Consider the following 13,239-nt stretch of genomic DNA (forward strand, 5'->3'; position numbering starts at 1 on the left):
TCCAATAAGTTATAAAATCTAGAAGAAATTGACTATTTATAGACAAATACGACTTACCTAAATTTAACCAAGAAGATATAGAAAACTTAAACAGACCAATATCAAGCAATACGTTTGAAACAGTAATAAGAAGCTTCCAATAAAGAAAAGCCAGGAACTAAATATATTCTCGGCCAAGTTCTACGAAGCCTTAAAGAAAAACTAATGCCTATCCTCCTCAAATTATTACAGAAATAGAAAGGGAGGGAACACTCCCAAATTAATTCTATGAAGCCAATATCATCCTGATACCAAAACCCCAGTTAAAGATACAAGAAAAGGAAACTACAGAACAATATCTCAATGAACATAGACAAAGCTCTTAATAAAATATTAGCAATCCACATTCAAATACACATTAAAAAGATTCTACACCATGAACAAGTTGATTTCACTCCAGGAATTCAAGGATGGTTCAATAAAGTCAAATCAACAAATGATGCTCATCACAGAAATAGAATTAAAGACAAAAATCACACCATCATCTCAATAGACACAGAAAGAGCTTTAACAAAACCCAGTGATAATTCATGTTAAAAACTTTGAAGAAACTAGGAATAGAATCAACTTACCTCAACATTAGAAAGCCTGTCAATGACAAACGCAAAACCAAAATCACACTGCATGGAGAAAACCTGAAACATTTTCTATAGTGATGTCTACTGAGGATGTTGGGAGAGAGTACACTTTTAAATGATTGATAGTACTTCAAAATAGTTCAACTACCTTGGAGAGCAGTATGGAGATTTCTCAAGAGACTAGAAATAAAGTCATCTTATGACCCAGCTATCCCATTCCTTGGGATTTATCCAAAGAACTAAAATCAGCACACTATGGTGATGCATGCATATCCATGTTTATGGCAGTGCAATTTATAGTAGACAGGTTACAGACCCAGCCAGATGTTCATTAACAGATGAATAGCTTAAAAAGGTGATATACACACAAAATGGAGTTCTATTCAGTCATAAAAAATGAAATTGTATTGTTTTTGGGCAATGGATGGAACTGGAGAACACGATTTTTAAGCCACACTTAGAAAAATCAAGGACCATGTGAAAGATAGAGATATATATAAGGAATAAAAAAGGGATTTCATGAAAATAGAAAGGAGACCAATGCAGTAGAGGAAGGTGATGGAGAAGGATGGAAGAGAGAAGGGAATAGGGAAATACTGGGGAACTAAATCTACCAAATTATGCTATGTCCATGTACAAATATACCACAATTAATTCTGCTTGTATATATAGTTACAATACACTAATTAAAATAGAAACAATAATAATAGAAGGGAGATTAGTAGAGTGAACAGATTGGTTAGGGGGGTAAGAGAGGAAGGAAAGGGAAGGTGTTGGGGAATGAGAGTGACCAATTATGTTATATGCATAAATAAATATGACATGATGAATTCCACAATTATGTATAATTAAAATATACCAATAAAATAAATTTAACAATCCAAAAAGGTTAAAAGAAATCCTTGGGTGATTACTGAACAAAAATCATGTAAATATATTCAGTATAATAGCATAATTATTGATTATGTGGCAAAAAAACAAAATAAAAATTATGCAATTATCTATAAGAATTTATGAACCATAGTCTTTATTTTATCATTCATCTACTCATCACTGGTTCATTGACAAAATATTCTGATACATACAAAAATAATCAAATTCAATCACCTGCTGTTTTATCAATTTTTAGTTATATGAAAGCCATTGCTTTATATACAATTTTCTATTTTGATATTATAAAGGGTATATTTGTCAAGGTGGGAAATTTGTTTATTTTATAGACTTTTAACTATATTTTTAATGAGAAAATATTTAGATAAATATTACATGTATCTAGATTGGTCAAGCTAACCCCTCATTCTGTAAATGTTAGCAGCAGTTCTAGATGGAGTTATGGTAGAGAATCCACAAGGAAACATTGACTTCTATTTCCTACTGACTTCTAGAGATGACTTTACAGAAATATCTTTTATGGCTACATGCAGTAATTGTTTCTTCCCTGCTGACCTCATAGACGTTGACCCATGTATTTTTCTATGTCTGTTAATCATGGTTCCATATTCAAAGTTGTTGATTTCAGAAGTTTCTTGAACTGCTCTATTTTCTTTGTCTATAGAAGCATATCCTCCTGTAGTAGAATCATGCCAAATGCTGATGCAGAGAACAAAACTATTAAAGGCTGCGACTAATGATACTCTTCTAAAAAGAAAGTGGGATTGATATCCTGTTGTGGAAAAAAATTGAAACACTTTAAAGATGTCATTTTACCTAAAACTATGCTTATGTTTTATGTCATTTTAAGAATGAATATATTTATGTACTATTTCTATGTAAAAAATGTTATGCACCTACTTACTGTGATATTTACATAAAAAGGAAGCCTCATGGATGTCTTAGTAACTGTCTTATCACAAGAGGCATGCATCATACTGTTATTACGTGTATTCAAGATAAAAATACATTCAAAGTGCATTCTTTACAGAGTTTAGAGTGTAATTTCAGTTCTATTTTTTGCTTGTAAGTACTTTGAAGTAAAAACAGAGCTTTTTGTACTATCAAAAAATACATCCTTGGGGATGTGTTTGCATCTGTACTGATGTTGAAGTCAACCCAACTTTCTTCACCTTACTCTAGTCTGCCAGTGAAATTGATCCAGAGTGATTTAGGTGTGGACCACGTGCCTTGCCATTGGGGAAATCTTGACTTTTCTCCCTAGTACCTGAGAACAAGTGTTCTCTCTCTTCTGTTGCTCCTCTCATTTTATGAAGAGACTCCTGATGAAGAAGGAGGCAATTGAACAAGTCTGGGAAGTCAGATGACCCCTTCTAGCTATTTCTAAACTCACCTTCCAAAGATAAAAGATGATTTTTTGCCAAACTGATCCTTTAAACAATGGCTACTGCTTTATGGGAAGATGCCCTTGCCTGTTCCTCTCGATGACTCTATCATACTGTCTCTTGAACAATCTCTTGTCCAGGCATCCTAGCTGCAATACTTTAATTTTCTAAGTGTCTAACTGTCAATAAAATGCTTTTATCTGTTGTACTGATTCCATCGACTTCCAGAAAGCATGAGTTATAAATGCTCCATGCCTTTTGACATGCTTAGTAAATAAATAAGTATAATTAAGAATGAAATCTCAGGACGTTTGTGTCCATGGTGCCATATTATAAATTCCATGTGCTGACGTTCAACCTGGAGAAATGTGTGAAGTGGTCCAAGGCACTGACTCCAAGATCACCTGTAGAGCTTTTAAGAGTTCAAATTCCTGGGCCCAGTGTTTAGCTACCAAATACAAACTGGTGGAGATGGGGCAGGGAGAAGGACTGGGAGTTGCAAGTTATGCATCTGGTGTTCTAGCCTCTCCACAGGTATGCTCTGTACCCCAAAGTCTGATCTGCAGGCACACTGCTGAGCTTCCTTGCCTTCTGGCTTCCAGGTGTGTTCAGCAAAGCGGACTGACTCACAGGAGGGTAGGGAGGGAGAAGGGAGTCTGGGTATTTATCCTCCCTATCCCTCCCTCTCCCTGAAGGCTGTTTCCAGCTGACTACTTTCTCCTAAAGCCAGCCCTCCCCTGCTCTCTGCTCCATGTCCTGGTAACCACTGCCTTCCTGGTCCCTCTAGTCTTAGGGCTGTTAACCCTCTGGGTTACTGTGCTTTCTTATATGTCTTTTTATACTTTGTCCATGTCTTTTAAATAATTCCTTTACTGAATTCTTAATTTACCTAATTTGAGTGTCTCTCTTCTCTCTCTCTTCCCCCTTTTACCTCCCTCCCTCTGCCCACCCCCTTCCCCATATCCTGATATGGAGTTTAAAATATACATCTAGAATTTGCAAGATGTCTCTGTTCCTGGAGATAATACATTGCTATGTATTATATGGGTCCAACGAGTTTACTTAAAATGGTTTCTCATTCTCTATATATTTGTAGCTAGTGACTTTTTTTAAAAATTGACTTTTGAATTAAAATTGGTTGCACCCATTTTAAGTGTATAGTTTGATGAGTTTTGAAATAGCATACACCTGTGTCAACACCTTGACAATTACCTTAAAGAACATTTTCATCACACCAAAAAGTTCTCTTCTCTGCCAAGCTTCTCTCTATACCAGCCCCATGCAGGAAATGATCTACTTTCTGTTACTACAGATGACTTTGCCTGTTCTAGAATCTTGTGCAAATGGAAGTATGCAGTACATATTTTTGTCTCTTTCTACTCATCATTATGTTTTTGAAATGTATCCTCATTGTTGTGTCTATCAGTGGTTTATTCCTTTTTTACTGCTTAGCAGTATTCCAATGTATGGACATACCACAATTTGAATAAACCTGGTATGAATATTAATGGTTATCCTTCTGTGGATGTATGGTTTCATTTCTCTTGGGTAAATATCTAGAAGTAGAATTGCTGGATCATAAGTAAGGTATATATTTAGCTTTAACTGAAATTTTATAATATTGACCTTATAACCAAAAATGTATTTATCAATTTACCTAAATTTTGTTTAATTTCTCCTGATGAAGTCTTAAAAATTTTTGGAGTAATAATATTGTATAATCTTTCTTATATTTATCTCTGACTTGTGTTATGTTTGTTAATACTATTTTAAAGGTGTAATTTTTACAATTTCAATTTTTATTTGTTGTTGATTTTAGAAACATAATTGACTTTCATGTGCTGATCTTGGAACCAGTGACCTTGTTAAATTTACTTAATTTTTCAATAATTTTGTTTTCTTTTATATCTTCAATGGGCAAAAAAATCATGCTAACTGCAAATAATGAGCAGTTTTATTTTTTGTTTTGTTATTCTTATAAGTTTTTTTCTTGCCTTATCATGCTGGCTTGAACTAAATTATTTTCCCCCCATAGAAATGTCAATAATATCCTTGTATTTCACTCAATCTGGGAAAAACTGAATATTTCACTATTAAATATTGGATTTTGGGAGATATTATTAGAGCAAGGAAGTACCTATCATTTTTATTTTAGTTTTTCTTTGTAACTATGAATGAATTTGTACAAATAACTTTTTTGGTGGACTTATTTAGAATTTATTCTACATAAATTTATTTTTTAATCTCATTTTAAATCTGCAGATTCATTAAATCTGATTTTTAAATCTGCAGATTCATTAAAAACTTTCAGACCCTGTTGTTATTCTATGTCTCTACCATCACTTGGATAACAATTTCATTTGATGGCCTTAAACTTATTTTCATATTTTCCCCAAACTATTGAGAAAACACTTTATTATAGTGCTGAGTTAAAAAGAAAGTATGTTAACTCAATTCACATTTTATAATCTTTGTAAACTTTGATTAGCATCACTTTCACTTTTTTTATGATAAATACCTCAAAACAAGTTTAAACTCTTGTACCTATTTATAGGTTCAATCTGTTATAATATATATGAGTTGTTTTATTTCAAATAATCATTGCACCCAATTTTAGGACAAATAAGATTAAGAAAAATATGAGAACCATATGTGGTCAAAAACAGGAAGATGATAATTAGTAAAAATGAACTTTAGAAAATGTGTATCTGCATAGTTCTTTCTTATGTGCTTGAAATGCAAAATCCTTTATGAGTTCTGAATCCATCGGATGCCTGTGATCTGAGGTCACGTTGTCTAGTAAGCAGGCTCTGAGATGCAGATTAGATGGCAGGAGGTTTGTTAGGAATGATGCATATAAGAAAGTGAGGGAAGTCCAAGTGGATCCCTGCAGATCCAAGCACCTGACCCAGTGCGGTTATAACAAATACCTCAGTAATTCCCACTTCTAAAGCTGAGTTGGTCTTCATGGTGAACCCACCTGAGGCAGGAGGTCTAGATTTACTTCTCACTGAGCCAGGCATTGGATATGGGCTGCCCCCTGAAAGGCAAGCCAACCTTCTGTTAAGATAGTTCTTAGAAAGGAACTGAGTTAGGGACTCAGTTGCCAGCATTTCCGGCAGCTGAGGAATAAGGACCTTCCTCCTGAAGGGGTCGTCTGGGCAGCACATCACATCATCCACTGCACCAAGATCTGACATCAAGCCAGATACTTGGGAATTGGGTTAATCCATTTTTTTTTCTTGATAGGGCTTTGATTTTGTTTATATTAGTGCCCTACAATACTTTCAACTGAGCTCTGATGGAAAGAGAAGGTACTGGTGTCCGGAATCTGTGTTCTACGTTTCAATTCTGCCATTTTGCTGCTCTACGTATGCTTATGAGTACAGTCACTTAAGGGATCTGCATATTGGTTTCCTGCCCAGTTAGATACAAAGAACAGTATTCTAAAGTATAAAGGCACAGACAATTGATACACGTTAACTGACACTTTCCTTTTGTATTTTTGCTGAAAGAACTTGCCAATTGATATCTGCAGATTATTTATTTAGCTGTTTCCAAACCAGACCCGTAGAGTGACTTTTAAAATCGGATTGCACTGTTTGAGAAGTAGTGGGACGTGACTGATCTGGAGTACCTCTGACTAGCTCAGTTTTACATTCATCTGACTTTTCCTGTAATAGACAGAAACTAAAAGGCAATTTTGAAACTAAAACAGGAACGAAAAGCCATTTTAATAGAACAGCTACTTACAAACCACGAAGAACTCTGTCTTTACGACTAGCGTCGTGTTTAGTTTCAAAGGAAGAGTCCAGTGGAGGACAAAAATGGACATTGCGACTTGATATTATTATTGTGCAGTGGTGCAGTTTTTAAATTCAAATCCAAATGTTAGTGTACACAATGAGACAAATGGAATAATACATGCTAAGGAAGAACCAGTTTCTAGAAAAAATGCCCTCTAAAGTTCCCCTGCTAGATTTTCTTGCCTAGTAGCTTTTCTCTGAAAAATCTTTTCCTAGTCTCATAGATGCAATAATCACTCTTTTCCAGTTCGACATATATGGTCATCTTTCTCTTTTTGTGGCATAGATTATCAATTCATAAGCAGTGGCTGTTTCAGGCTGAATTTTAATTTCTCATAGATGAAGCTGAACATTTTTCCTATGGCTGATCTTTAAAGAACACAGTGAATGCAGAGGCTGTACCTGGGTTCTGGGGGTGACACGAGGTGGGAGAAACGTCCCCTGGGATTAAATAACAGCTAGTATTTAGTCTTCTGCTAACTTTGTTATTCTGCAAGCTTGTGAAATGTGTTACATCTCCTAAAACCTACTACAATTCCTTTTTTCCACTCCTCTCCCTGCCCCTGAAATGACATTATGTGATTTCCTCTTGTTTGCAAGTTAGTTAATAGCTAAATTCTGTCAAAATCAATTTGTGAATAAGTAAACACCTCGTAATAAATAACACACTTTCAAAAGCACATGTTGTTTGGATTGATCTAACATCATCCAATAAGCTCGGCCAATACCATTTCACGTTAACTTCTGTCATGTTTAAATGCACTTATAGGCTAATAGGGCAGTTTGTAATTTTGCCATACTTACACTATTGCTCAAAAATATGGCATATAACAAATAAATAAGAGGCGAAGGAATTTGTATTGAATGTTCACTGAGGGCTTCCTCTCTTACTGCCCTCACTCACAGAAGCTACCCTGGGAGATGAATGTGCCAGGATAAGTTATCTGAGGCTCATAAAATCTTTTTCAGAAGATTGAAATAAAGTCAGTGCTTGCAGAAGACAAATCAATTGTGACATTTCTGAATAGAGTGCGATGCATTTAATTAGCACAAGACATACTGGCAAATGCTGAATTACCCAATAAATCACTGGATGCTGGAACCCATGCAGAGCGGGGAATCAGCTGTCTTGTGAGATGTACAGCAAGTGATAATAGGGAGATCTGGCCATTTGTATTGTCACTTTGCCCCATTTTCTGCTAATTTTTTTTTTCTATTTTGACATTTGCACATGGGGCTCCCTTAATTATTCTAAACTATCATCGAACTCTGTCCCTTCCTACTTGGAGAATATTTTGCAAATATTTGCATTGGCCAAGGACATTCACTACTGGTGATATGATATGGCAGATGTGGCATGTGAGGTCCTCCATAGAGAGACAGTAAGTGCAGATAAAAAATCCTCAGCCCAAACATGCTGAAAAAGCAACTAACAGGGTCACCGTATTGCAGTCCACTGAAAATATTAAAGGTGTTACTTCAGTCATTTTTAAGTCTCACAAAGATATCTACCAGTGTAGGCAGAAAAATGGCTTACTTTAGTGCTTGACACCTTTGGTTTAATTTTTTTTTTAACCTGGAATTTCAGTCTATTTTTAAAACGTCACAGTTAAAGAGCATTGGGGCTTATATCCAATGGGTTGGCTATCGAGACTCTAGAAAGAATTGAAAATGAATTCTAAATGAGTCTTGTTGGTGTTGGAAGACGAGGCAGAACATTTCCTCCATGGAGAGTGAGATTTTGTAGATAAATTGGCGATTGCACCCGCGAACCTTTTATCCAGTAGCTTTCTATGACATAAACATCAAGGCAGCTCACATCTTAAGCACCAGATCATACAAAAGACCCCTGCTGCAGTCACTTCTGTGCCTTTGACACTCTCTTAAGTGGTGACATTTCGATGGTAGGTAGGGTAGATAGATGGTAGATCAGGGTAACGATTCTATTGACTAAGCGAATATGAGGTATGCAATGTAAGGAGAGGAACAGGCTTTCATTTATGGAAAATCTCAGGTCTGCAGAGCTGGAGTCTGATGATCCTGGGGAGCTGCAACTCAAGACCTGCTAATGCCACTCATCGGAGGGCATGACCACCTAGCTTGTGGTGCTGGGGCTTCTAATCACAAAACAGAGAAAGAAGAGGGAATCTCAGAGTCAACTGGGAAGTTTTTTCAAATATTGCACAGTCCCATTCTTTCCTTTCCCCATATATTCTAAAACATGAACACAGAAGAGCTCTCCTGCAAGCATAAATTTAAAAACAAAACCCCACGGGTATCCAGCATTGTCTGGTACACGTGGGGAAGTTGGCTCTCCTAGTACCAGTTGGTTGGATCTTGATTAGGCTCATCATCAGTGATGACAGCCATCTTGTATTGATGTGAAGATATGTGATTCCACTTTGTAATGTGTACAACTTTAATAGAAAAGATAGACATTTTAAATTAAATCCAAACCAAGCCTTTCTTCTGGATCCATAATTAAGAACAGGAAGCAAGGGTAAGGTACCGTGGCACACACCTGTAATTCCAGTAGCTTGGGAGGCTGAGGCAGAAGGATCTCGAGTTCAAAGCCAGCCTCAGCAAAAGCGAGGAGCTAAGCAATTCAGCGAGACCCTGTCTCTAAATAAAATACAAAATAGGGCTGGAGATGTGGCTCAGTGGTCGAGTGCACCTGAATTCAATTCATAGTATCAAAAAACAAACAAACAAACAAATAAATAAATAAATAAAAAGAAAAGGAAGGAAGGGAGGAAAGAAGAGGAAAAACTAGCAAGATAATCTGTTTCCCACCATAATATGTTTTTAAAAATGGCTGCTTTGCAATTATTAAACTAATGACTTTCCATGCCTTGAAGTAAGGCAGTTTTTTTTTTCTTGCAAAAACTTTTCTCTGGTTAAAAGATGTGGTTACAAATCTTGATTATATCAATTTGTCATTCCTTATTTAACGTTTCCAAAGAAACTTCACTCTGCCTCTCTAATTAGCCTGAAGAATGAACCCTTCATATGGTATGCCCCATAATAAGTAAAGTTTCCTAGTTCTGTAAGAGAATCAGAAATTAAGAAGGAAATATCAAATCAAATGTCACTTCAGGAAGGATTTAGGAAAAAAAATAAATCATTTATAACTGCCTCTAATTCTGAATTTCCCTGTAAACTAGTATATGGGTACTTTCTTTCTCTTTTCTTCCCCCTTCAAAATGAGATAGTGGGGGGGCTGGGGATGTGGTTCAAGCGGTAGCGCGCTCACCTGGCATGCTTGCGGCCTGGGTTCGATCCTCAGCACCACATACAAACAAAGATGTTGTGTCCGCCGATAACTAAAAAAAAAAAATAAATATTAAAATTCTTTCTCTCTCTCTTTCTCTCTCCCTCACTCTCTCTTTAAAAAAAATGAGATAGTGGAGCACAGAAGCTGAGACTTAGAATGCAGTTCTCACATCCTGTAGACTTTGGATTAAAATCCTTGTTCTGCTACTTGCCTATTTGACATGGGCCAAATTATGTAAATTATCAGAGCTTCAATTTTTTTCTCATTTGAACACTGGTGTTCTAATATCACCCTCATAGGGTTGTTTTAAGTTAAGTGATATAAAGCAATTAGCTGAGTTAATAAATACTTTCATTGTAATTAGTAATAATTAAGACCTGTGTTATTTCCAGCTAAGTGTGCAACTTCCTCACTTCCATTCCCATCGCCCCTGCAAACTTGACACATCCATCACCTGCTAATCCTCTTCTCAAATAGTCTCCTTTACTTGGATTTTTGAAACATTTTCTTATTGTCACTAGTTTTTTGGCCAAAGCACTCTGCTATCACTTTTGACATCCTATCATTTAATTTTTGTTTTCATGATTTGAATTTAGATTATTTTTTTATAAATACTGTAAAAAATGAATACAAAAACAACAAAAAAAACTTTCCCCACACTGCAAGTCATTATTAATATCAGAGAAATAGTTTTTAAAAAGGAAATCACTATTTTTTTTTGTAGTGCTGGGGATGGAACCCAGAGCCTAGAGCATGCCAGGCAAGTGCTCTACCACTGAGCTATGTCCTCAGCCTCCCACCACCTTCCTCTCTTTGAATGTTGAGGTAGGGTAGCTTTAAATTGCTGAACCTGGCCTTAAATTTGTGGTTTCCTGCCTCAGCCTCTGGAATAACTGGGATGACAGCCCCTGAACTTGGCTATAACCAGAAAAATTTCTTGCTTTTTCCCCATTGGGTCGTTTTAAAGAGGGCAAGTATGTCAGAGGAATGAGAAGATGTACTCCATTTGTGTACAATATATCATAATGCATTCTACTGTAAAATAAATAATTAATTAGAAAAATAAACATTAATGTGACGTTAAAAATCTAAAAACGGTGTGAATTCAAGAAGTTGGCAGAGCTGGGGTTCTTAAGGAGACTTTCCCAGCCAGTGCTGGCTGCAGCTATCCTTGGTGTCCCTGGATTTACAGAGGCAGCACTCTAAACCCCTGTCTTTGCCTTCAAATGACCTTCTTCCCTGTGCATTTTCTGTTTCTGTGCATTGTCAAATTTTCTACTCCTTCCAAGAACATGAGTCATTGGATTTAGGGCCCACCCTTATCCAGTATGACATATATATGTCATATATATATATGACATATATATGTCATACTGTATATGTGTGTATATATATATATATATACACACACATACACATACCCCTATATGTATATATTTTCAAGTATAAATAAATATATATATACATATATGAATATATAAATGTATATAAATGTATATTATATATTATATGATTATGTTTTATATTAATGTATATTATATATGATCATGTATAATTATGTATACGTATGTATGTATATTTGCATGTATATTTCCAAATAAAATTATTTATTGAGCTTCAGAAGTCTTGGAGGGATACCAGTCAACTAGTCTTGGAAGGGTGCAAATGAAAGTTGATTTTTTAAAGAAGAAATAATTTGCACTTTCCTGAAGAATCTTCCACTGCAGTGGTCATTTGTGTTTGTCTCCATCTCCTGGCCACATTCTCATTGCGACTACCCTAGATAAGGTTGTATTATACAGAGCTAATATTTTGAAATGTGTAATCTGGTCTGTTTGGCTTTAAGTGCACACACTTGACTTTAATTTGCTTAGAATACCCTTCTGTGGGGTGGTGGGAGGAGAAAAGAATTAGGATTTGTTAAAGAAATCATGTTAACTTTTTATATTCAAAATAGACATCTACAGCTAAGATAATTGCCCTGAAAGCCTGTTTGTTGTAAAGAACTTTCTAGAATCTTTTGGCACTGATCTCCCTATTTTTTTGCATATAAATTGCTAAATCAGGGATTCAGTTCACAAAGAATTCTCAAAATCTATGGACAATATCAATATTAATGGTCAATATTTAGCTAAGCATTTGAAAGTGGAAAGAAGGAGGTGCATAACAACATCTTTATTTCCTGGGTAATGGAGAGAACACTGGGAAGAAAAAGGAGGAGAATTTAAAAGATATGGTTTAAAAATTTATTTTCTACTTAGGAAGAAAAAGTTCATGAGAAACCATCATTCTGTCTACAATAAAATGGGTAACCATAAAAATCTATATTTTTTAAAAAGGCGGCAGAAAACTATGAATGCAAAGAAATGGAAAGGTACTCCATTCCTGAGAAGGGCAAACCTTTCTTAAGTAAGCAAAGGAGGTAGCCAATTTCATCCTGGGGCAAATTAACAAGTTGGAATGTGGACAAGTTAATTATTAGGTCTTCCATGGGCAGAGGAACTTTCTGGGGGTAATGAGAAACCAGCAGAACTCTAATTAATTGTGGGTAGGCTGGTGACAGTACAGAATACAGAGCAGTCTCAAATGCAGGGATAGTTCTTCCTAAAATATATGAAACCAGAAGTAAAGCAAAATGAACCAAAACAGCAACCCTGCCTCAACCTAGTCCCATTCCTGATTGAGTCCAAGTAATCAGTAGCTTATCCTGGTTGCCAGACAGAAGGAAGAGTATGTCTTTCTTAGGGGAAAAGGCTATTTACTCCAGTAGTCGTTAAATCAGGATATCTGAGCTACAAAGTAAAACATGTGAAACTTGTAAATAGTTATGAGAAAATAATCAAGAAGAAAACCAGTTAAGAGAAGCTCATCCACAGATGACCCAGATGTTGGAGTCAGCAGAGTAAAGACTTCAATAGTTATAAATATTTTAAAGAAAATAGAGGAAAATCCTGGTAAAGATGGTTGACATTTTAGGATTAAAAAAAAAAAACAGAAAAAAAAATGCCCAACACACATTCTCTGAAGTTAAGAATTAATTTGATGACTTAGCAGAAGACTGGACACTGTAAAAGAAAGAACAAGTAAAGCTGAATGTTCATCATTAGGAATGAGCTGGACTGAAACAGAGTGAAAAAATAATGGTGGAAAAAGAGCACTCAAGACATGAAGGATGAGACAGAATGAAGCAGACTGTTCAAAGACAGAATGGCTCAAAAATTTCCAAAATTGGTAAAAGATATCAACCCACAAATTCAAGAAGCTCA

The sequence above is a fragment of the Callospermophilus lateralis genome, chromosome 13 (assembly GCF_048772815.1).
Source record: "Callospermophilus lateralis isolate mCalLat2 chromosome 13, mCalLat2.hap1, whole genome shotgun sequence".
Classification (NCBI taxonomy): domain Eukaryota; kingdom Metazoa; phylum Chordata; class Mammalia; order Rodentia; family Sciuridae; genus Callospermophilus; species Callospermophilus lateralis.